Below are 26,952 nucleotides of genomic sequence, written 5' to 3'. Positions count from 1 at the left end.
CACAGTGTAATTTCACAAGATAACAAAGTACCCCAGCATGAATTATCTCAGAAACTATTCTGACAGCTCATTTGCTATTCGTCTTTCTAAAGAAGATATGATATAATAAGGTTTAGAAAATGAATGACTGATACTGTAAAGTGAAGGCCAATCAATCTTTTTATCTAATTTCATAATACAAGAACAAGTGGCAACTAAATTAAATTAAAAAGCAACAAATTAGAATTAGGCACAAGGAAATACTAGTTTAGAATTAAGCCAGAACACATATTATGTCAGGAGGCTATTGAGGTGATAGGATTCAAAGGGTTAGCTATAAGTACAGACATTGCATTTTCATAGAATCATAGAATATCAGAGTTGGAAGGGACCCCTGAAGGTCATCTAGTCCAACCCCCACCTCGAAGCAGGACCAATTCCCAGTTAAATCATCCCAGCCAGGGCTTTGTCAAGCCTGACCTTAAAAACCTCTAAGGAAGGAGATTCTACCACCTCCCTAGGTAATGCATTCCAGTGTTTCACCACCCTCTTAGTGAAAAAGTTTTTCCTAATATCCAATCTAAACCTCCCGCACTGCAACTTGAGACCATTACTCCTCGTTCTGTCATCTGCTACCATTGAGAATGTATTTTCACTAATACATTAACACATTAATGCCAGTTTGACTTTTTTTTGTGTGTGTGTGTTTGACCACTTCTTTGCAAATTCACAAAACAAAGTATTTGTTACTTAGGTTAAGAATGAGTGTTTGCTCAGTGCTTTGGGTAAGGGGCAGTACATAGTTGCACCCAGGGCCGGCTCTACAGTTTTTGCCGCCCCAAGCAGTGGAAAAAACCTGCCGCCACGGACGGCAAAAGGGAGAAGCTGCCACCAATTTGGCTGAATGGAGGAGCTCCCCCCGAACTGCTGCTGCCGCGGAAACACTGCCGCCCCTTTCTCGCTGCCGCCCCAAGCACCTGCTTGGAACCCTGGTGCCTGGAGCTGGCCCTAGTTGCACCACCCAGGGAAGAATTGTGCCTAAAAGATTTCATAGATACTTGTACTCATTAATTGGGTATCTGAATTTTAATCATGAGTATTAGATACTTAGGCCATGTCTCCACTACCCACTGGATAGGCGGGTAGTGATTGATCTATCAGGGCTCTATCCCCGATCGCTCTGCCGTCGACTCCGGAACTCCACCACGGCGAGAGGCGGAAGTGGAGTCGATGGGGGAGCGATGGCTGTCGATCCCGCGCCGTGAGGACGCGAAGTAAGTGATTCTAAGTCGATCTAAGATATGTCAGATTCAGCTACGCTATTCTTGTAGCTGAAGTTGCGTGTCTTAGATCGATAACCCCCCCCAAATATGTGTTGTTCACTTAGTTACCTATTCAAATTCCAGTGTAAGGTAATTATTTCTTGCCTCTCTACATTCTTTCTATAGGTTCAATTGGATAGGATATTCCTTTCCACTATTTGTCCTGTTATGTAGTGTTTGAGGTGCAATGTGGCAGCTGCCATGTTTCACCCTAGAGAGGTGATCTCATTTGGAATTAATATATAGTATATTCTCCTATATCCTATTCACAGCTAAATTTTTAAACAGCCTCTGACTGGTCTCCAAAACTGTATATGAAAAATTGTGTGTACACTCATTTGTGTATGCAAACTGGTATTTGTATGTACAAATTGAGTGTCTAACAAACCAGTGGGATCAGAGAGAGAGAATATAATTGTTTATAGTTGTGTTATTTTTTATTTAATTTTCAAACAAAGCCTCAGAAATTACACATGCACATTTTGTATTGGCACTTGCTTACACTTGTACATAGCAGTGTTTGAAAATGTAGTTCTTTACAGCTAAATGTTATGGGTCAGATCCTCAGTTGGTGTAAACTGGCATAGTTAAACTGAAGTCACTGGCGCTATGGATATTTATACTAGCTGAAGATCTGGCCCTATATTTTCATTTCTTCTCTTACATTTCACATCTGAGTTCCCACTTTATTTACAGCATTGCCATCACAACACTTCAATTTTGTAATCCCAGATTTTGCATTCAATATAATTTTAGAAAAAAAAATTACAGTCACCCTCATTCCGTAAATTGTTTTCCTCCTTCTCCCCTGCTACAAAGTACATTATTCATGAACTCCTTCTGTCATTTTGTGCTTTAAGTATCCTCTTCTGTATCAAGAAAGCCATTAGAGAAATTATTCTATTTCTCTGTATTATTACACTACTACTCCCAAATCTATACAACCTTAATTATTGTTATGCAGTACAAACCATACATAAGAAGTTATTTCAACCAAAATAAGCAGATCCTCTCACTGCTTTTGTTCTATAGTCATTTGCATTTCTTTTACACCACACATTATAGACAATTCTTTATCTCCCCCCACAGGCCTCAAAAATCTGTCCTCAAAAGTCACATTGACAGGACATAGCTCTTTTGTCATGGTGACCATTATTTTATTACTATTATGTTCTGGGTCTAGCACTCTGTTAGCCTATAACATCAGTAGCTCCCAACAACTGGTGACTCATGCCAGTGTTGGTAATTCAGACTTTTTAGGTGGAGGGAGTAGTGTTAAAAATATAAATACATTTCCCCTTCTCTGATCTACAATAGCTACTACGCCTATGCTTTCCACATTTTGTCAGCCAAGCAGAAAGGCAGCTTACATCGGAAAACTAAGATAATCTCCCTATACAATTTCACCTTGCTTGTGGAATACAGATTTAGGGTACCATTTTCAGAAGACTGAAGTGACATAAGAGGTTTCAAAAATGACTTAGGCCCAGATTTTCAAAGGTATTGAACTTCTCTGAGAATTAGGCACCTAGTCTGCTTACTTGCTTTGTAAATCCCACTGGGAACCTAACTGTTCCATGGGATATAAATAATGAAAGAGTGATTTGGAGCAGGAGGACCCAGGGTATCCCACCTTGGTGCCCTAACCACTGGGCAAAAGAGTCATCCTCACATACTTGCCAACTCTCTGGCCCAACAATGAAGCATTTATCCAGAATGGAATGCTAACCATATGTTGGGGAGCCCTACCCATAGGAAACCTTACCCTAAATCCAAGTACCCTAAGCATAGGAACCCTAATCTTAGATCCAAGTACCCTAACCACAGGAACTCTAACCCTGGACAGGGGAGCAGTACCCATAGGAACTCTAAGGGTAGGGTGGAGAGTTGCTTCGTGGATGCACCCTAAGAGTCCAAGCCCTGGTCTACACTAGGACTTTAGGTCGAATTTAGCAACGTTAAATCGATTTAAACCTGCGCCCGTCCACACAGTGAAGCCCTTTATTTCGACTTAAAGGGCTCTTAAAATCGATTTCCTTACTCCACCCCTGACAAGTGGATTAGCGCTTAAATCGACGTTCCCGGCTCGAATTTGGGGTACTGTGGACACAATTCGATGGTATTGGCCTCCGGGAGCTATCCCAGAGTGCTCCATTCTGACCGCTCTGGACAGCACTCTCAACTCAGATGCACTGGCCAGGTAGACAGGAAAAGAACCGCAAACTTTTGAATCTCATTTCCTGTTTGGCCAGTGTTGCAAGCTGCAGGTGACCATGCAGAGCTCATCAGCACAGGTGACCATGATGGAGTCCCAGAATCGCAAAAGAGCTCCAGCATGGACCGAACGGGAGGTACGGGATCTGATCGCTGTTTGGGGAGAGGAATCCGTGCTATCAGAACTCCGTTCCAGTTTTCGAAATGCCAAAACCTTTGTGAAAATCTCCCAGGGCATGAAGGACAGAGGCCATAACAGGGACCCGAAGCAGTGCCGCGTGAAACTGAAGGAGCTGAGGCAAGCCTACCAGAAAACCAGAGAGGCGAACAGCCGCTCTGGGTCAGAGCCCCAAACATGCCGCTTCTATGATGAGCTGCATGCCATTTTAGGGGGTTCAGCCACCACTACCCCAGCCGTGTTGTTTGACTCCTTCAATGGAGATGGAGGCAATACGGAAGCAGGTTTTGGGGACGAAGAAGATGATGATGAGGAGGAGGTTGTAGATAGCTCACAGCAAGCAAGCGGAGAAACCGGTTTTCCCGACAGCCAGGAACTGTTTCTCACCCTAGACCTGGAGCCAGTACCCCCCGAACCCACCCAAGGCTGCCTCCTGGACCCAGCAGGCGGAGAAGGGACCTCTGGTGAGTGTACCTTTTAAAATGCTATACATGGTTTAAAAGCAAGCATGTGAAAGGATTACTTTGCCCTGGCATTTGCGGTTCTCCTAGATGTAGTCCTAAAGCCTTTGCAAAAGGTTTCTGGGGAGGGCAGCCTTATTTCGTCCTTCATGGTAGAACACTTTACCACTCCAGGCCAGTAACACGTACTCGGGAATCACTGTAGAACAAAGCATTGCAGTGTATGTTTGCTGGCATTCAACCAAAATCCGTTCTTTATCTCTCTGTGTTATCCTCAGGAGAGTGAGATATAATTCATGGTCACCTGGTTGAAATAGAGTGCTTTTCTTCAGGGACACTCAGAGGTGCCCGTTCCTGCTGTGCTGTTTGCCTGTGGCTGAACAGAAATGTTCGCCGCTGTTAGCCACAGGGAGGGGGGAAGGTTGAGGGGGTAGTCACGCGGTGGGAGGAGGCAAAATGCGACCTTGTAACGAAAGCACATGTGCTATGTATGTAATGTTAACAGCAAGGTTTACCCTGAAAGAGTGTAGCGACTGTTTTATAAAATGTGTCTTTTTAAATACCGCTGCCCCTTTTTTTTTCTCCACCAGCTGCATGTGTTTCAATGATCACAGGATCGTCTCCTTCCCAGAGGCTAGTGAAGCTTAGAAAGAAAAAAAAACACACTCGCGATGAAATGTTCTCCAAGCTCATGCTGTCCTCCCACACTGACAGAGCACAGACGAATGCGTGGAGGCAAATAATGTCAGAGTGCAGGAAAGCACAAAATGACCGGGAGGAGAGGTGGAGGGCTGAAGAGAGTAAGTGGCGGGCTGAAGAGAGTAAGTGGCGGGCTGAAGACAGGGCTGAAGCTCAAATGTGGCGGCAGCATGATGAGAGGAGGCAGGATTCAATGCTGAGGCTGCTGCAGGACCAAACCAGAATGCTCCAGTGTATGGTTGAGCTGCAGCAAAGGCAGCTGGAGCACAGACTGCCACTGCAGCCCCTCTGTAACCAACCGCCCTCCTCCCCAAGTTCCATAGCCTCCACACCCAGACGCCCAAGAACGCGGTGGGGGGGCCTACGGCCAACCAGCCACTCCACCACAGAGGATTGCCCAAAAAAAAGAAGGCTGTCATTCAATAAATTTTAAAGTTGTAAACTTTTAAAGTGCTGTGCTTAAAGTGCTGTGTGGCATTTTCCTTCCCTCCTCCACCACCCCTCCTGGGATACCTTGGTAGTCATCTCCCTATTTGTGTGATGAATGAATAACGAATGCATGACTGTGAAGCAGCAATGACTTTATTGCCTCTGCAAGCGGTGATCGAAGGGAGGAGGGGAGGGTGATTAGCTTACAGGGAAGTAGAGTGAACCAAGGGGCGGGGGGTTTCATCAAGGAGAAACAAACAGAACTTTCACACCGTAGCCTGGCCAGTCATGAAACTGGTTTTCAAAGCTTCTCTGATGCGTACCGCGCCCTCCTGTGCTCTTCTAACCGCCCTGGTGTCTGGCTGCGCGTAACCAGCAGCTAGGCGATTTGCCTCAGCCTCCCACCCCGCCATAAACGTCTCCCCCTTACTCTCACAGATATTGTGGAGCACACAGCAAGCAGTAATAACAGTGGGAATATTGGTTTCGCTGAGGTCTAAGCGAGTCAGTAAACTGCGCCAGCGCACCTTTAAACGTCCAAATGCACATTCTACCACCATTCTGCACTTGCTCAGCCTGTAGTTGAACAGCTCCTGACTACTGTCCAGGCTGCCTGTGTACGGCTTCATGAGCCATGGCATTAAGGGGTAGGCTGGGTCCCCAAGGATACATATAGGCATTTCAACATCCCCAACAGTTATTTTCTGGTCTGGGAATAAAGTCCCTTCCTGCAGCTTTTGAAACAGACCAGAGTTCCTGAAGATGCGAGCGTCATGCACTTTTCCCGGCCATCCCACGTTGATGTTGGTGAAACGTCTCTTGTGATCCACCAGAGCTTGCAGCACTATCGAAAAGTACCCCTTGCGGTTTATGTACTCGGCGGCTTGGTGCTCCGGTGCCAAGATAGGGATATGGGTTCCGTCTATAGCCCCACCACAGTTAGGGAATCCCATTGCAGCAAAGCCATCCACTATGACCTGCACATTTCCCAGGGTCACTACCCTTGATATCAGCAGATCTTTGATTGCGTGAGCTACTTGCATCACAGCAGCCCCCACAGTAGATTTGCCCACTCCAAATTGATTCCCAACTGACCGGTAGCTGTCTGGCGTTGCAAGCTTCCACAGGGCTATCGCCACTCGCTTCTCAACTGTGAGGGCTGCTCTCATCCTGGTATTCATGCGCTTCAGGGCAGGGGAAAGCAAGTCACAAAGTTCCATGAAAGTGCCCTTACGCATGCGAAAGTTTCGCAGCCACTGGGAATCGTCCCAGACCTGCAACACTATGCGGTCCCACCAGTCTGTGCTTGTTTCCCGAGCCCAGAATCGGTGTTCCACAGCATGAACCTGCCCCATTAGCACCATGATGCATGCATTGGCAGGGCCCATGCTTTCAGAGAAATCTGTGTCCATGTCCTGATCACTCACGGGACCGCGCTGACGTCGCCTCCTCGCCCGGTATCGCGTTGCCATGTTCTGGTGCTGCATATACTGCTGGATAATGCGTGTGGTGGTTGATGTGCTCCTAATTGCCAAAATGAGCTCAGCGGCCTCCATGCTTGCCTTGGTATGGTGTCCGCACAGAAAAAAGGCGCGGAACGATTGTCTGCCGTTGCTCTGACGGAGGGAGGGGCGACTGACGACACGGCTTACAGGGTTGGCTTCAGGGAGCTAAAATCAACAAAGGGTGTGCCTGTACATCAAGGAGTATTTCAGGCAGGACTGCACGGAGGGTTCCAATAAGAAATGGTGCACCAAAGTTATCGTTGTTATTGGAACAAGGAGGTTAGCCTGGCCTCTGATTGATACATGGCTAGATTAACCTCGCTGCGCCTTCTCTGTGAGTGACTGCAGTGTGATCTAGACAGGGGAGGAGGAAAATGAGTACAAAACAAATCTGGTCTATTTCTTGTTCTGACCCACTCCATCTATCCTTTACATCTTTGGCTGGCAGCAGATGGTGCAGAAGGACTGCATGCCATCCACATCTCATGGCTGCTTGGCAGAAGATGGTACAGTACGACTGCTAGCCATCTTCATCTCTTGCCTGCCTGGCATAAGATGGTACAATACGACTGCTAGCAATCCTCATCTCTTGCCTGCCTGGCAGAAGATAGTACAGTACGACTGCTAGCAGTCCGTATCGCCTGCCCGCTCACCATAAGACGGTTCAATAGGACTGCAGGACTAAAGAGAATGACCTGGTCAAGTCACTCCAAATTTAGTCCCTGCGCCCATGTCTGCCCAGGCGCTCCCAGCCGACGTGGCCAGGAGCACCTCGGACACGACGAGGATGACTACCAGTCGTATTGCACCGTCTGCTGCCAGAAGGCAATGGGTTGCTGCTACTGTGCAGCAAAGCCGTACCGCGTCTGCCAGCACCCAGGAGACATAGGGTGACGGTTACCTGAGCTGGCTCCATGCTTGCCGTGGTATGGTGTCTGCACAGATAACTCATGAAAAAAGGCGCGAAACGATTGTCTGCCCTTGCTTTCACGGAGGGAGGGAGGGAACGGGGGCCTGACGACACGTACCCAGAACCACCCGCGACAATGTTTTAGCCCCATCAGAGTGCTCCATTGTGAGTGCTCTGGACAGCACTCTCAGATGCCCGATTGTTTGCCATTGCTCTGACGCTGGGAGGGGCGCTTACAGGGTTGGCTTCAGGGAGCTAAAATCAACAAAGGGGTGGCTTTACATCAAGGAGTATTTCAGGCAGGACTTCACGGAGGGTTCCAATAAGAAATGGTGCACCTAAGTTATCGTTGTTATTGGAACAAGGAGGTTAGCCTGGCCTCTGATTGATACATGGCTAGATTTACCTCGCTGCACCTTCTCTGTAAGTGACTGCAGTGTGATCTAGAAGAATGAGTCCCCTAGACAGGGGAGGGGGGGAAGCAAATCTGGTCTATTTCTTGTTTTGATCCACTCCATCTATCTTTTACATCTTTGGCTGGCAGCAGACGGTGCAGAAGGACTGCATGCCATCCACATCTCATGGCTGCTCGGCAGAAGATGGTACAGTACGACTGCTAGCAGTCCGTATCGCCTGCCCGCTCACCATAAGACGGTTCAATAGGACTGACTGCAGGACTAAAGAGAATGACCTGCTCAAGTCACTCCAAATTTAGTCCCTGCGCCCATGTCTGCCCAGGCGCTCCTGATCGACCTCACAGAGGCGACCAGGAGCACCTCAGACATGACGATGACGGCTACCAGTCGTACTGTACCGTCTGCTGCCACAAGGCAAGGGGTTGCTGCTACTGTGTAGCAATGCCGTACCGCGTCTGCCAGCATCCAGGAGACATAGGGTGACGGTTACCTGAGCGGGCTCCATGCTTGCCGTGGTATGGCGTCTGCACAGGTAACTCAGGAAAAAAGGTGCGAAATGATTGTCTGCCCTTGCTTTCACGGGGGGAGGGAGGGTGGGAACAGGGGCCTGACGATATGTACCCAGAACCACCCGCGACAATGTTTTAGCCCCATCAGGCATTGGGATATCAACCCAGAATTCCAATGGGCAGCGGAGACTGCGGGAACTGTGGGATAGCTACCCACAGTGCAACGCTCCGGAAGTCGACGCTTGCCTCGGTACTGTGGAAGCGTTCCGCCGAGTTAATGCACTTAATGCACTTAGAGCATTTTCTGTGGGGACACACACACTCGAATATATAAAACCGATTTCAAAAAAACCGACTTCTATAAATTCGACCTAATTTCGTAGTGTAGACATACCCCAAGTTTCATTAATAGTTAATGCGAATTAGGAGCCTATGTCACTTTAGAAAATGAGACATGCTTCCAACTCACTTAGGTGTTTTTGAAAATTGTACTCTTTGCCAAACTACTTTAGAAAGAAAACTTCTTTCGGGGCCTGTTTCTATTTAGACTAAGGCCAAAAAAAATCCCAAACAAAGAACCAAACACAGCTGCAGTTTATAGCAATCACTTAAGAATAACCTTTAGAGAAATATTTCCCTTTAAAAACAGAAATACAAAAATGCACGTTTAATTTATGTTAACACTGTGACAAAAGCCAGGCAACTCACAGTGGATGTGGACGTTCCATCCTTAACTGACAGCACTGCACGGCTTTCCTATTCACCCTAACATCTCTTCTCAAAATAGCCCCACTTCAGGGCAGGTGTCAGCCTTCACCATGAATGTTGGACTTTTGATGTTCAGTGTCACCATGAAGTGAGCTGTAGCTCACGAAAGCTTATGCTCAAATAAATTGGCTAGTCTCTAAGGTGCCACAAGTACTCCTTTTCTTTTTGCGAATACAGACTAACACGTCTGCTACTCTGAAAAGTGTCACCATAGAGGCAATGTAAAAATTTAGAGTCACAAGTCACGCTTAATTCATTTGCCTAATCCACACTGATATTAGTAGTGTATTGAGATTTAAGAACTCTGGCACCTGTGTGTTGTTACTGCCGCTTTAAGGACAGGAACAGTTGCATGGCAGAGTTTAAAAGACAAGCTGGAAGTTGTTGCAGCTGAAGGCCAGAGCTTCACCTAACATAAATTGCAAAACTCAGTTGACTTCAGTGGAGCATTACTGATTTGCACTAGTTGAGTATCCAACCTGAAGAGTGAACATAAGAATGGAGAGGACTGAGTGTTGCTTATAAACAAGGACTTCTCACTTGGCTAACAGGATTATTCTGCTGTTACTTATTTTGTTGTTGTTTTGCTGATTCATTAAAGTCACTGTAATCTGTATTAAAAGGCATAATGGGGTGATTGGATTTTGGAAGACATATTATCAGAAGGCTATGTAGGGATTAAAACATATGTAGGTATTAAGAGCAACTTTAGACTAATATATATGAGCTGAGGCACAACATACCAGACCATAATCTGCATCTTCCTGGTGCTACTGCCCCTCCTTTATTCTGTTGAGTGCTGCCAACTGCTATCGCTGCTTCCATTCTTCCTCTCATGGGTGCTGCTGTTGCTCCCCCTCTTCTGTATCCTCCTGCTGATTTCTGCACACAGTTACTGGGTGATGATGTGCTTCACTGATGGACTTTGGCACCGACTGCTGCTATTCTACATCATTGGGCACCATCGCCCTGTACTGCTATGTCACTCTGTCTCCTTGGGCACCGCTGACTGCTGCTGCTGCTCTGTGTCATTGAGCCCTGCCCGCTGATGCTGCTTTGTGTCGTCACTGCGTATTGCTCCAGGCTTCTGCTGCAGCGGTGAGCATTACCACCTGCCATTGCTGTTGCGCTGCATTTGTGGCCACCACCACTGGCTGCTGCAGATGGTGTGACTGACGGCAGCAATGCAATGATTATATGTTGGGTCTTCTAGCTGGCAGCCTTTTCTCCTCCATTCATCCAAAGGTGGTGCTGGGGAGGACACGTACAACAAGGTACCTAAACAATATCTCCTTTAGAATCAGAATCCCAGAAAGATTCTGCTTCTGCAGGTTATGTTTATGATCTGAGATAAGGGTCAATATCCAACCAGCGAGAATCCTGGGGTTCATCTTATTTATTTTTTAATTGAAAAAAATGTACTCTTGTAGTACCGTAATGTCCAGGAACAATAATTTATAGACAACAGACCTAGTTATCTTCAGTCAGGACCACTCAAGAATCTAATGTTCATAATAATAACAAAGGCATCCATATGATCCCACTATAGTAAAATAACTAAGGAACAATAAGCATTCCAGTAATATTATGGAGAGGCATTAGGTTCCCTGTAGTTAAGGTTGCAGCCAGTTTCCTTTATTATTAGTATTATAAAGTCGTATATTAGCCTCTGCCAGCTAAAAAACTTTCATTTGGAAAACTGGTTTGGCTTGTAAGGCAAAGGAGAAAGTTTCTGCAAAGTATAGAGAAAACTGGTCAAACTCTGTTTGAGTTTCAGATCATTAAAAAATTAGCTGATTAGAGAATATCACTCGTCTAGTATCTCTGTGTTCTTCTAACTCAAAACAGCATATTCCTTTAAATCTTGAAAATATACGTGCAGTGTATTTTAAAAGAAAATGAGCGGCAATTAAGCAAAGTTTTTAATGATTTGTTGTTGTAAAGTTTTGGCCTCAATTCTGCTTTCACTGATGTCAGTGTGAAGTTTTTTTTCCCATTGATGTCAAGGGTGGCAGGACTGGGCACTATATATTTTTATGTTTTTCTCAGTATACTGGTTGCAGCTTAGATTGACCAAAAGGATCCTCTATAAGCAGTAGCTAATGAAGACTGTCATTTAGCTCACAAAGTACAGGTCAGTGTTTCCAGAGCTGTGTGTTGCTAGGTGGCAGCAGGGAGGGGTAATTTATGAAAGTTTTTCAACTAAAACATTTTCCTGGTGAAAAATGGAGTTTAGTTAAAAAAAAAATCATGAGAGAATTTTAATTGTTTTTTAATTGAGATATTTCCACATCAAAAGAAATATTTTGTTTTAAATTGCATTTTGTCCATTTCAGTTTAGTTATAAAAAAAATGTCTGTTTTCATTTTTAAAAATTTATTCTGGATTTTTCCCCACCTTTTCTCACCTTACCCCTTTTTCCACTAGAAAAAGAAGGGAAAAGGGGAAAACACTGGAAGAAAGTGTTGAAAACACACTTTTTCTTTTTGTAAACCTTTTTTCCCCACTGGTAAAAGGTGAAGATTTTTTTAAATGTGCAATAAAGTGGGGGGACAATAATCTCACACTTTTTGTTTACTTTTTTCAACTGGAAAAGTGTGGAAAAGTGAGATGAAGTGTTATTTTATGTTAGTTTTTAAACATTTTTTAAATCTTATTTTTCAGAATTTTCAGGATGAAAAAGGTAAAAAAGTGTGAATGTGGCTTTTTCCCCACTTTATCCCACTTTCAGGAAAAAAAATTTCTTCAAATTTTTCAATTGGAGGGAAAAAAATTAAAATGGAAAGGACGTGGGTTTTCCCTACTTTCTCTGTTTTTTTAAAAATCTTTTTCCAGTGTGAAAAAAGAGAGGGTAAAGTAAAAATGGAAGAGAAAGGGCGGAGGGGAAGACCCACATCCAAAAAGATTAAAAATAAGGACCTGATTTTTTTTCCAGTTTTTGAAAACTCAATCAAAACAAAAATATCTGCTGAGAAATTTCCCATGAAAAATGTTTGTTCACAATTTTTCATGGGTTACTGTACTGTTTTTTGACCCTTTCTAGTGCTAACATTTCCATAGAATCATAGAATATCAGGGTTGGAAGGGACCCCTGAAGGTCATCTAGTCCAACCCCCTGCTCAAAGCAGGACCAATTCCCAGTTAAATCATCCCAGCCAGGGCTTTGTCAAGCCTGACCTTAAAAACCTCTAAGGAAGGAGATTCTACCACCTCCCTAGGTAATGCATTCCAGTGTTTCACCACCCTCTTAGTGAAAAAGTTTTTCCTAATATCCAATCTAAACCTCCCCCACTGCAACTTGAGACCATTACTCCTCGTTCTGTCATCTGCTACCATTGAGAACAGTCTAGAGCCATCCTCTTTGGAACCCCCTTTCAGGTAGTTGAAAGCAGCTATCAAATCCCCCCTCATTCTTCTCTTCTGCAGGCTAAACAATCCCAGCTCCCTCAGCCTCTCCTCATAACTCATGTGTTCCAGTCCCCTAATCATTTTTGTTGCCCTTCGCTGGACTCTCTCCAATTTATCCACATCCTTCTTGAAGTGTGGGGCCCAAAACTGGACACAGTACTCCAGATGAGACCTCACCAATGTCGAATAGAGGGGAATGATCACATCCCTCGATCTGCTCGCTATGCCCCTACTTATACAATGATTCAGGCTAATTTTGATTCCTTTTTTAGCTAAAAATTGTGATACTCTTTGAGATGAAAAGACTTTAGATTGTCTTTCTGAAATATTTATGAAGTGTCTAAAATTCCTCTGTGGGTATCAGTGTAATGTAACCACATGACACTTCTACTGTCTACCGCCAGCCAGCCTCACTCTTATTGCTCAATCTGCAGAGAGCGTGCAGGTATAGTGTCACAGTCCCTACCACTCTATGAATGCCAGTGTAGCTCATGTTTCACCTTGATTTATGTGAAAAGCCATTTTTAAGGGCAGGGATAGTAGAATATATGAGAAAATGACTATTTTAAAACTAGGCACAAATCTCACTTTTGAAGCTGATGGAAATAAGGAATGCCAGCAGAGATTAGAGTTGATGATGACCCTTGTCATCAGTGAACTTTTTCACTTACCAAAGCAGAGATCCTAGGGAGATGTATTGCTTCTACAAAAAGTGGTCTTGTCAACTGGTGATTTCCACAGCTCTAACACACACATTAAGATGATGTATTGCTGGCAGACAATTTGTCTCCACATTCTTTCCACAACAATGTAAAAACTACTAGGAATAGTTGTTGGTTTCCAGCCATTATTAGCTCACTCTTTTAATTAATATGATGACTCATTAACCTCATTTAGAATAATTGTATCTTCATTAAGCTACACAAAACAAGAGATATTTTGGGGTTGGGCGGGGGAGTAGGGAAAGCCTTTGGAAAATTCCCAAAACATAATCTTTCTTTCAGAAATCAGTTAAAGTTTTTAAGTGACAACAAAGTACTTACCTGTCACATCCTTCCCCCAGGAAGGAAGCCCACATCTTGCACTGTCCATTCTGCACAACACAAAGGCCTGGTCCTGCCAGGAACTCCATGGAAACATACTGCTGGGCCCAAGAGCAGTCCTACTGACTTCAATGGGACCACTCAAGTGCATAAGCATTTGGAGAATCAGTGTCTTAACTCATTTTTAAAGAATGGGTTTTGGGTTTTACAAATGATATTTTCTAACAGGGTGTGATATTTATAGCATTTTTCATCATCTTAACGTTTGTACGGTTTCAAATGGAAGTAAGGCAGAGAGTTGCCAATATAGGTCAGGTCTCCTTTGTTTGTGAAATACTGTTCTTCTGGAAGAATCTAATAAGGAGCAGCCCAACGGACCACTAGGTGGCAATGTTACTCTAAACTAAAAAGGTAAAAGCACCTTTAGCAAAGACAATATAAATTTAGATCCACACATAAAACCTCTTGATTTCCAAAAATGTGTAATTATGAGGGCCAGTAGCAAGTATTTACCAACTAGCAATTGAAAGCAAAGAATAAAGTATTGTGTGTTGGATAACCTGCAGAGAAATGTATTTTGGTTAAGTGAGCAATATCTAATGTAAATTATGTTTTTAAAATACAACATATCCATTAATGCAACATTAAAGTTAAAAATTAAATTGCTGAACAGTCAGGAAATAAAAAACTTAAGATTCTCATACAACATTTGTACAGCCACACTGTGAGAACAAAAACAATCCACTCTTGGAAAATGAGTTTGGAGAGAGGCAAGACAGAAAAACAATGACAACTTTTAAGTACACAGTAGAGCTGAGTTAATTATTGATTTTTCAGCTGAGTGGCTAAACTGAAAAATGAAATAAAAAATTGGTTAACTTAGAACCAAAACTGATTATTTTCATTTTTGTTACCAAAACAAAACAAACAAAAAACATGAAAACAATGTGTTTGGGTCAAAACAAAATGTTTAGAAAATGTTGTTTCAATTCAACTTTTTATTTTGAAACAACATTTCTAAACGGATCATTTAGATTTTTTCAAAATGTTTGTTTTCATGGGGTTTTTTGGCCAAAGCTACCTGCCAAATTTGACCCAAATGAATGGATCATTTCAGTGGCCCAAAAAATACATTTTGCTAATTTACTATTCACTGAAAAAATTTCGCCCAGCTCTAGTATACAGTTCTCTGAATGGAAATCTCTTTATGCTGTTTAGAGCAGATGAATAGAAGAATGCATTGCAAATAAAAATCATTGTTAATTTGGGCATTTTTCATCAATAATTATACATGAATATTTTCCCCCCAATTATTTGACCAGACTGAATGCAGATTTGCATTTGAAAGTGAGCTGTACTGGAATGAGCTTTCCAACATCCTAGCAAAACCTCCAGTTTAAATAAAGAAAAAGGGGGTGGAAAGATAGTCCATATTCTTGCATTAAAAAGTATTTGGTTAACAAGAATAAAATAATATTACAACTGAGCTTGCCTGAAGATCCTGGTCCTATGCCTACACTGCAAATAAAAATCTGTGGCTGCCCCATGCCTGCTGACTCAGACTTGTGGGGCTCAGGCTGTGGGGCTATATCATTGCAGTGTAGATTTCCATACTCAGACTTCAGCCCGAGATCTGGGACCTTCCCACTTCACAGGGTCCTAGAGCCCAGGCTCCAGCCTGAGCCCAGAAGTCTACACTGCAGTTATGCAGCCCCTTAGCCCGAGTCAGCTGGCTTGGGCCAGTGGCGAATATCTAACTGAAGTGCAGACATACAAGTGCTAAAATCTCATTAGAGGCACTTGTCTGCTTAGAGGTGGGTGTCGCTAATAGGTTTATTAATAATATCAGATGTAGGGACTTTGAGGGGTTATACTTTTGGTGTTTTCATTGTACTCATAGTGCAACGGGAAAGTTTTCAGTGCCTTTGGCTGCATGACTCCCACTAGCGTGAACAAGACTTTCTTTGGTCAACAACTCCCAACACTGAAAATATGCCTCGTATTTCATTCATAAAAGATTAGTGTATATCAGTGTGTGGGTCATGACCCCAAAATGAGGTGACCGGGCATTGTTTTAGAGGGAACAGAAGTTGTGAGCCTGCAGTCGCTCCTTACCTCTGGTCTTCCCATAAACAGAATTGCTCAGCTGCATACACCCAGGTCCTACTCAGAAACCACTAGCTTCCAATAAAATAATGTGCCAGTTCCTAAAAAATTCCTTGGAATCATTGCAAGATCCATTACCTCCTTAAAGCACTGAGTGTCCAGTCTGTGGAGTAGCCAAGCTGACAATACGAAAAAGGTTGAAAAGGAGAAAACATCTTTATACTTTCCATACCACTGACAGCTGGTTCTCTAGAATTCTGTGACTTACTACTCTCTAGAAAGAGGTTTGGGGTGGTGTCTTACTTCCTGGTGAACCACTGTTGTGAGGTTCAAATTATTCTGGGATACAGCTAAGCAAACAAATTCTGACTGGCTGACTGACATCATCTCACTGCTAACATATGGCTGTATTTGGAGTTTTCAGAATGGGGACTTTTTCCCCTGCATCTCTCATGGAAATTGACAAGACACAGATAAAAAACCCTTTGACAAATTTGAAGCAATCCAATGGAATTTGAAATGATTGAAACAGAAACCCTAAAACAGGAGCAAAGGGTATGGTGGCAAGCTCTTCATGTTGATATCATGCTGTCTGTCAGTATCTCTAATACAGACCATCAGTTTGATCCTCATTTACACTAAGGCCCCTTTATACCATTCTGGCAATGTAAACAGGCCTTAAAGTGTCAGAAACTGCAATTTATGCCCTCTTTAAGTTCCCTTTATACTATCAGAGTGGTGGCCTGATTGCAAATAACAATTGCCCCCAATGTGTTTTCCTGTGACTGTATTTAACTCAAGACTCATTTTTGGTGATTTTTATAAAATATACTGCAATGTGGTACTGATCTGATGAAAGTGCAAACATTTAAAAATACATTTTAATAATGACAACTTTGGATTCCGGAAAGAAGCCAATCAGGAAAGCAAATCTGGGGTGAATTTCAGAAGTTGTCACATATCTGAGCACATGTTATTTTAAGGCTGATTTTACACTGTTTCAGCATAATGGATGTGGCAAGAGCTAAAAAGGAGTGCATAAAACCTGAGGGTTGCATTGGAACCGTACTCCAAGAAAATGTCTTTTTATCTTAACTAAACATGCATATTGAATATGCAATAGTAATCGGACAGGGTGAATTGTGTTAGCACATTCTTCTTAGGGCGATTTAAATTAGAAAACTCAAAGAAGGTACTAAAGAACCAGTGGGACAATACACATTACATACCATAACTGATTAAAAAATAACCCTCTGCACTTTTATGAATCTTATAATCGAATAGCTGATGGCTCTTGTGAAAGAATTACAAAGAAACCTACCAAGGATTTTCACAGCGATATACAGTACACACTGTAGGCTAACAAACATTATCAGACTCATTGTATAAGTGTAAAGAATGGGAACCTATATTAAGCACTAAGGCTCTGATCCTGCAAGTCATTGTGCATGAACACACATCTGTGCTATTGCTATCCACACATAGTTAATTTACTGGACTGGGGCCTATGGGCCTAATCCAAAATCCACAAAGGGAGTCTCTCAATGTATCAGAAGAAGCAGAAATACAGTGCTAACAATTTGTCCTACACAGGTAAAGGTACAGCAATACCTTCTGTTGAATGAAACTGTTCTCCCTTTAGCTTTTCGTGTATTATTTGTTATAAAATGGGAGTGCACATAAGAGACCAATCTGTATTTCCTGGCCCGTCACATGACGTGGACAAAAGCCGGAAATTATACACTGAAATATAGGGTAGATCTGCACAGACGCAGAATTACAAGTCTCAATTTTCTTGGTATAGCTGCAGCCCCAGCAACAAGAAAGAAAGAAAGAAAGAGGTAACAATATGCAGTTATTTTACAGTGCTGGGATTCATCTCTCCATGCAGCCATGAGATACAACATGTTATGCATATGAGTAGTAGCAAGCACTATGTATTCTATGATCAGAAGTCGCAACAATACATTATATAAGGTAACAAAGAATTTGCTGAAATGTGTTGATTCTGAATCATGTGCATTTATTCATTAAAGCCTAATTTTATGACAGCGTCCTTTAGTTTTGGGTGCCTCCATCATCACCACTTAAGACAATTAGACTCTGATTTTTAGATGTTCTGCACTCTGAAAATTAGGCCTGAAGTATCTCAAGTTGGGCACCCAAAAACGGAAGCACTTAAAATTAGGACAGGTTTCAGAGTAGCAGCCATGTTAGTCTGTATCCTCAAAAAGAACAGGAGGACTTGTGGCACCTTAGAGACTAACAAATTTATTTGAGCATAAGCTTTCATGAGCTACAGCTCACTTTCCACTGAATGCAACCAATGAAGTGAGCTGTTGCTCACGAAAGCTTATGCTCAGATAAATTTGTTAGTCTCTAAGGTTTCAGAGTAACAGCCGTGTTAGTCTGTATTCGCAAAAAGAAAATGAGTACTTGTGGCACCTTAGAGACTAACCAATTTATTAGAGCATAAGCTTTCGTGAGCTACAGCTCACTTCATCGGATGCATACCGTGGAAACTGCAGCAGACTTTATATACACACAGAGAATATGAAACAATACCTCCTCCCACCCCACTGTCCTGCTGGTAATAGCTTATCTAAAGTGATCATCAGGTGGGCCATTTCCAGCACAAATCCAGGTTTTCTCACCCTCCACCCCCCCACACAAATTCACTCTCCTGCTGGTGATAGCCCATCCAAAGTGACAACTCTTTACACAATGTGCATGACAATCAAGTTGGGCTATTTCCTGCACAAATCCAGGTTTTCTCACATCCCCCCCACCCCCATACACACACAAACTCACTCTCCTGCTGGTAATAGCTCATCCAAACTGACCACTCTTCAAGTTTAAATCCAAGTTAAACCAGAACATCTGGGGCGGGGGGGGGGGGGGGGTAGGTGACAGAAGTCCTCCCTTTCTTTTTAAAATTAGGAGATACTTTTGAAAACTCAATTTTCTGGTCTCTGAACCCCCCTCACTTAGTAACACAATCTGCACAAAGGAACAGAGCTAGAAAATTCTCGCTGAGTAGCAGAATGACTGATGTCCAGCCATATTATCAGGAATTAGTGAGGCCAGGATGTGACAGGGGCTACTGGAAACAGAAACGTAAAAGGGGCCGCTCCAGCTAAGATACAACAGTGATTTTCACATATATAAGAAAAGTTAATTACTTGATTAGGCTCAAACCTGTTCCTGACAGGGAGATTTCAGTTTAGTTCCTCATGCAGCTCACCTAACAGAGAAAAAGAGAGAATGAAAAGTGTTGAAAGCTAACACCATAAAGTGAAATCCTTAGCCTTGTACGCTGAAGCCTAGGGAGAGCCAAGGAACGCCCACTACTCACTTTTAAAGGTTTGCTGAGCTCAGCTGTCAAGGCTGGGTGGTGGCTCCGGACGTAATCTAATAATTTGGTTTAAGGTTGTTAGTGATATCAGCTGCCAGGTCCTGGATTCAGGAGCAAAAACTGTAAATTAAGGTCAAGAAATTCCACAATAAAGTCATGTCAGCCCTTTCAGTATGTAAGATTAGTCACTCCTTGGCATTAGATGCAATGACATGGTGGCTTATGAAACCTACAACACCTTCAGGAACCACCAGCGTTGCCCAGGCTTTCAATTTTATTCTGAGTCTTGTGATGACGTGTTTTTCTGGAAGCCCCAGGTTCTCAATTATGTGACTATGTGAGACTCAGCCTTTATTTTTTTTTAATTCAAAGCATGTTGCCAGACCTCATGGCTGTGGAGGAAGGCTTGAGTGTACCCTATGTGCTCAAAACCCAGAAGATAAATTAAAAAAACCCCAACCCAATATGTTTTGTTTACATCCCATGATTTTGAAGGAAATATCAGTATTTTGGGGAGCTTGGCTGATGATTTTTGAAAGCTTGGAGCTGGTATTAAGAACATAAGAATGGCCCTACTGGGTCAGGCCAAAGGTCCATCTAGACCAGTATCCTGTCTTCCGACAGTGGCCAATGCCAGGTGCCCAGAGGGAATGAACAGAGCAGGTAATTGTCAAGTGATCCATCCCCTGTCGCTGATTCCCAGTTTCTGGCAAACAGAGGCTAGGGAAACCATCCCTGCCCATCCTGGCTAATACTGAAAGAGTACAGGGAAATACTCATTGCTCAGATCAGTCGGAGAAATCATCCATTCTGAATCTTACTATGAATACTGAGAAATTTGTCTTTAGAGCAGTGTGTTAGTTCATCTCATCCAGAGACTTTTTGGAAGTAAAAACAGAGCTCCAGTGCATTTTTGTGGGGGAAATGAATTTCAGAAAAATGAAAGCGCACCTTGTTCCACACAGAGCACTGAATATCCAACACGCAAAGTGATAGTTCATCTCAAGTGTGGAAAATAAAGCAGCCCAGAGATAGCTGCATTGAGAGGTACTTTTTATACCCTTTCCTCATACTGATTACGCACTGATATATAAAAACAATGTTGATGAAATTTAAAGCTTATTCAAGTTGTTCTTTCTGGGGCTACTTGGGAAAAATCTGGATTTGTAATTCTCTACAAGTGCTAGCAATGCTGGACATTGTAGCGCAAATGCTATGCCATCTACTCTTGCTCTGAGCAGACCAGATGGAGAATTACAAGTCTGAATTTTCCCAGTGTTAATGCACCCTCTGGGTCCAGCATTGTAAACCCATATACACAAGTCTAATCCTATGCGAGTAGTCTCACTGAAGTCAGTGGGACTATTTGCATGAGCAGAGAGGACTGGAGTGAGGAAGGGTTTTCAGGCTCAGGCCTTTTATTCTTGACCAAAAGAAGCATCAATTATCTATGGTAATTATGTCACTGAATTATAACAACAGTAATAAGAACAGGAGTACTTGTGGCACCTTAGAGACTGACAAATTTATTAGCGCATAAGCTTTCGGGAGCTACAGCTCACTTCATCGGATGGATAGAATGGAACAACAGTAATAGTTCAGTCATTTTCCAGTCATCTTTCTTGAGGCAAATGAGTGCATTTCATGTCCTCTTAAACATAAGGATCCTCATCATAAATCACTCACTATTCCTGGGGGAGTTCACTTCACTTTAGGCAGAAGAAATAATGTAATGATCCTTTTGGATTCACCTCTCAAAAAGGTGGCAAGTCTGTGAAAAGCAGAGTGTGGTTATCACAACATCTGTCCCATGGCACATTGCTTTTGTAGTGGTATGAGGAGCTTTTTATTTAAGTGGATGACAGGAGAACATCTATTATCCTTTCCTACAAGACTTTAAAAAAACAAAAACAAACAACACCCCCCCCCCAACAAAATATTGCCTCTATCCTACCCCTCCAAAATTACTTATTTTTCTTCTGCTGTAGTGACCATTCTATAACCTTTACTGTTTTTTTCCCCAGTCAGTTCTATAAGAATTTTAATTTCCCTATGGTTTAAAATTGATTGTCACCTATTGCCAAAAACTGGTAAGTGGCCTACCCTCAGGCAGAGGAATGGGGAGGAGACTATGAAGCGGGATATCTCAGACACCAGATTCTAATCTCAGTTCTGCTGCAGTAAATCTGGAGGAACTCGAACTCTATGGCTGATTTTCAGAGGGGCCAAGTGCCCGCAGCTCTCATTGAAACCAATGGGAGCTATTTGTGCGCCTTACCCCCGAACAGCATCTTTTAGTAGGGCCTGGTGGATTTAGTCAGGCCTCAGTATTGGGTAATTACGTCACAGGTCTGTAAGAATAAATGTTCACATTCGGGGTGGCAGAACTCATGGAGTAAGTTAGACAACAACAGGAGTGGGCTGGATGCTTGTGAGCAGTGTCAGTCAGAACTTTTCCAAGGACACTTGAGAATTACCAGTATGAAGGGAAGGGGAGAGGGTAGAATTGCAGTAATGGAATCATAGAAATAAAGGCTGGAAGGCACCTCAAGAGGTCACCTAGTCCAGCCCCAATGCTGAGCTGGACTAAGTATACTTAGACCATCCTTGGTTGGTGTTTCTCTTACCTGTTCTTAAAAATCTTCAATGATGGAGATTCCACAATCATGCTTGGAAGCCTATTTCTGAGCTGAACTACCCTTTAGTTTGGAAGTTTTTCCTAATATATAACCTAAATCTCCCTTGCTACTGAATAAGCCCATTACTTCTTATCCTACCTTCAGTGGAGATCCAGGGGCTGAGCCCCCACTGGTCTTAGTGCCACACACCAATAAATGCAGTGTGAGTGTGAACACAGCAGGTCATGTTATTTTGCAGTGTAGCTGGTCTTACTTGAGCTATGCTAACTTGAAAAGAGTAACTCATATTAATTATAGTGAAGACATATTCTTAGACAAGAAGCCAGTAATCAATTTCTGGCAAAAATTAGGGGGATGCAAGTGTTTTCACCACTCCCACTGTGACCGTGCATTTTGCACAAGCCTAATAGTTGCCACACTTTTTTTGTGCCATGCGTTGCTTTCTTTTGTGCAATGAATAACCTTTATAACATGCAACATTATTAGCACCTTTACTCTGTTTATTATCCCACATGGTAGTCATGGTATAGGTACTCTACACAGCTAGTTCACAGGAAACCACGGGAGAAAGTTACACCTTTCTTTAACACAATTCATCTGCTGTTTCTTCTGTTTTCATAACAAACATAATCAAAATCCCTTCAATTCAGCATCAATAGCATCAAAAGAGGAGAATTTAAATGAATAAAGCAGAAAGTGGTTTGTGAGTAGGTGGCATTGTAGGATGTGGGGTTGGGAAAGGCCTTCGTTTTCCTTTAATTCGATTAGTATTAGTGGTGGTAGTGGGGTCGTTAAATACTTACAAATGTATTAGAGGGCAAGTGATAACCCAGGCAGATTAACAGGTACTTCTCTGGTTGCAAACACATGGGTTAGGCTAGGATATTAGCCGTAAGTTGAGTTGCAGTCAGATGTGAGAAGGAGCTGCGACCCTGAGAGGAAGCAGAGAGTCAGAGCTTCTTGGGCACCTTTGGGGATTTTTGAACAAGGAAACTTCCATTTGTTGTTTGTTCTATTATATTCAGGAAACTGGGACTTTATATGTAACCCACACGCTTCCTATGTAACCCACTTCAATCCTGACGACCAGGGTCTGTCAGTGTTATCAGTGGCGGCTCCTACGGGATTTCAACTGGGAAGTCTCTGAAGCTTGGGACACGCTTCTTCAGCTAGGGGAAGTATGTAACCCACACACCTCGTGGGTGTGGTGTTCTGTCCCTTCTAGTGGCACTGAGACCATTTAGAGATTAATGAGTCTGCTCTACAGCCTTAGTTAAGGGCGAGGTAGCTTTTAGCTCATGCAGTAGAGGCTCATGCATTTAGCTCCAGAGGTCCCAGGTTCAATGATGACCAGGGTCTGCCGGCTTTACATGTACACTATTTATCAATAAACAAGATTACACCAAGAATATATCTGACCTATACAATCTATTTTTCAATCTAATAGCCCCAAATTTTGGGTAACTGGGCCACATGGACAATAGTATTATATGACTGGTATGAAACAATCTCACTGGTTTCAGAGAACACCTTGAGCTAACAAAGAGTTAAGCAGCTTCACAGCTCTACACCTACGATAGCTTTTAATCCCTTAATTCATAGTAAATTTATGCGAGAGATTTTCCAGTGTTTCTGGCTCTAGCATGAGTGATGTATCACTTTACAAGACATGTAACAGCTGCTTCCAAGACTGCCTCTATTATTTTTCTCTTTAAGAAACAGCTGAATGCCTGAAAAGCCATCTGTAAATCTTCCTTTTATTATCTGTAGTGTAGGAGACTTGTCAGAGGCCAGATTTTATCTTGTCAATTAGTTTCTGAAATATCAGCCTGGCTGTGGAAAAGCTTATTCAGGAAAGAAAGGACCATTCCACAAACATAATGATGTTCTGAGTGATAGCGACAGGGCACACCTCTATGCTATTTGTATTGATTTTCTATATTCAGTAGCTTGAATTCTGTAAATCATTAGAGCTGGGTAAAAAGGCCCAATTTTTTCCTTTGTGATATTATTTTTGTTTATTTAAATTTGCTGGATTTATACTATGAGCAGGGATGGACAAACCGGTTTGGAAAAACTAAGAACCTTTACCCAACCCTAGAACTCCACCTAGACCAAATCTTTGTGGGAGCTAGAGGGGGTCATTACATGGCATTCATCTTTCCAGCACATTCTCTTATTTACTTTTTCATGGTTAGCAGGTATGGAAGATAGCTGCATCTGGAGCCAGTCTTCTCTTCAAGGGACAACTAATCAGCTCAATCAGGGACTGACAATCCACCCTCTCCAGGAAGCTAAATGGATGCCTCTGCACAGTTAACAACCCCATTCACTTCTGAAGCTGTGGGACCCAATAGCTCCTTTACGCAGTCTTACTGAGCTGCTCCTTTTAAATATATTAAAACTATGGAACTTAGGCAACTAAACAAAGCATAAAAACCCAACAACTTTCTATTAACAAGTTAAACACAATGGGCTTGATCAAAAGCCCACTGAAGTAAATGGGAGGCCTTTCATGGACCAAATGGACCAATATGAACTTACATGGTGAAAGTTTCTGTCTAACATACTGTGTCATATAAACCTACAGAGTGAGACAGACAGATCCTCAAAGAAATGTCTCAAAGTATTTTAATGACTGAAGAAATCTAATTTAATACACACATTCTGGATAATAAGGTTGTATGCAAACTTGACAGTTTATCTTGTTGAAAGAAAAAGAGTACTTTTAAAATTTTAAATTTGTTAGTCTCTAAGGTGCCACAAGTCCTCTTTTTCTTTTTGCGAATACAGACTGACACGGCTGCTACTCTGAAACCTGTCAGTTTATCTTGTGGAGTACGCAGATCAACCGATGAGAAAGGGAAACATCTGAAGATTTTAAGGGCTTGATTTTTTAAGTGGCCTTCATTATTTGTGGGCATAAATTGTGAGCACCAAAAAAGGATGCCAGATTTTAAAAATCAGGCCCTAACCTTTTTGCAGTAGAGTTCTGTGAATTTTAATGTTTTTCACTCTTTGCCTATAACTTCAAAACAAATGTAGAATGAAACAGTCCCTAGGGCTGTTCTTTTCAAAACCAGAGTGGATCCTACTTATTGACCATGTGGATAAAACAAACTTCTTATAAGACTAGCTTTTCAAAAGTAATTTTGAAAAGCCTTAAAAGGAGCTGATTTGCAGAAAGTGCTGAGTGTCTCCCTCTCATAATCAGTCCCCTTTAAGCTATCTCAAGCTAGGCACCCGAAATCACTCATCACTTTTAAAAATTAAGCCTCGTCCTTTTCTTCAGTCAAAGACATTAAAAACTTATTGTCCATTTGTTTCAAATCCTGCAGTCCTTAGTCAGGAAGAACTCCCTCTAATGTCAGTGGGAGTTTTGCTTTAGAGGACAGTGTAAGAATTGCAAGGTTGGGCCCATGTTGATTATTTTAACAATACGATTAGTTTAGATTTAACTTCTGTAAATCAAACATTCTAAAAGCAGCACATGAAAATTATAAAAGAAAACACATTAAATACACATATACTTTTTAATAATGAGCAAAGAGGTAAAGCCATTAAGCTGACCTTTTCAAATGTAAACTCTGTATTAGAGTGGTAAATTGTTAAACCCTGGATTTGTGCTGGAAATGGCCCACCTTGATTATCATACACATTGTAAGGAGAGTGATCACTTTAGATAAGCTAAAAGAAAAGGAGTACTTGTGGCCCCTTAGAGACTAACCAATTTATTTGAGCATGAGCTTTCGTGAGCTACAGCTCACTTCATCGGATGCATACCGTGGAAACTGCAGCAGACTTTATATACACACAGAGAATATGAAACAATACCTCCTCCCACCCCACTGTCCTGCTGGTAATAGCTTATCTAAAGTGATCATCAGGTGGGCCATTTCCAGCAGGACAGGCCTAACAAAGAAAATAACAGAACGCCACTAGCCGTCACCTTCAGTTGGTGAAGTTGGGCCATTTCCAGCACAAATCCAGGTTTTCTCACCCTCCACCCCCCACACAAATTCACTCTCCTGCTGGTGATAGCCCATCCAAAGTGACAACTCTCTACACAATGTGCATGATAATCAAGTTGGGCCATTTCCTGCACAAATCCAGGTTCTCTCACCCCCTCACCCCCCTCCCAAAAACCACACACACAAACTCACTATCCTGCTGGTAATAGCTCATCCAAAGTGACCACTCTCCCTACAATGTGCATGATAATCAAGGTGGGCCATTTCCAGCACAAATCCAGGTTTTCTCACCCCCCCACCCCCATACACACACAAACTCACTCTCCTGCTGGTAATAGCTCATCCAAACTGACCACTCTCCAAGTTTAAATCCAAGTTAAACCAGAAGATCTGGGGGGGGGGTAGGAAAAAACAAGGGGAAATAGGCTACCTTGCATAATGACTTAGCCACTCCCAGTCTCTATTTAAGCCTAAATTAATAGTATCCAATTTGCAAATGAATTCCAATTCAGCAGTTTCTCGCTGGAGTCTGGATTTGAAGTTTTTTTGTTTTAAGATAGCGACCTTCATGTCTGTAATCGCGTGACCAGAGAGATTGAAGTGTTCTCCGACTGGTTTATGAATGTTATAATTCTTGACATCTGATTTGTGTCCATTTATTCTTTTACGTAGAGACTGTCCAGTTTGACCGATGTACATGGCAGAGGGGCATTGCTGGCACATGATGGCATATATCACATAGGTGGATGTGCAGGTGAACGAGCCTCTGATAGTGTGGCTGATGTTATTAGGCCCTGTGATGGTGTCCAGCAGGAGAGTGGGGTGTGGGGAGAGAAAACCTTTTGTAGTGGTAAACACCCATTTTTTCATGCTTTGTGTGTATAAAAAGATCTTCTATACTTTCCACAGTATGCATCCGATGAAGTGAGCTGTAGCTCACGAAAGTTTATGCTCAAATAAATTGGTTAGTCTCCAAGGTGCCACAAGTACTCCTTTTCTTTTTGTAAATTGTTGTCAAATTCACCTCATTTCTCTTGGAA

This window comes from Lepidochelys olivacea (genome assembly GCF_965140295.1).
Source record: "Lepidochelys olivacea isolate rLepOli2 genome assembly, chromosome: 6".
In the NCBI taxonomy this organism is placed as follows: Eukaryota; Metazoa; Chordata; order Testudines; family Cheloniidae; genus Lepidochelys; species Lepidochelys olivacea.
This window is presented reverse-complemented; position numbering follows the sequence as displayed.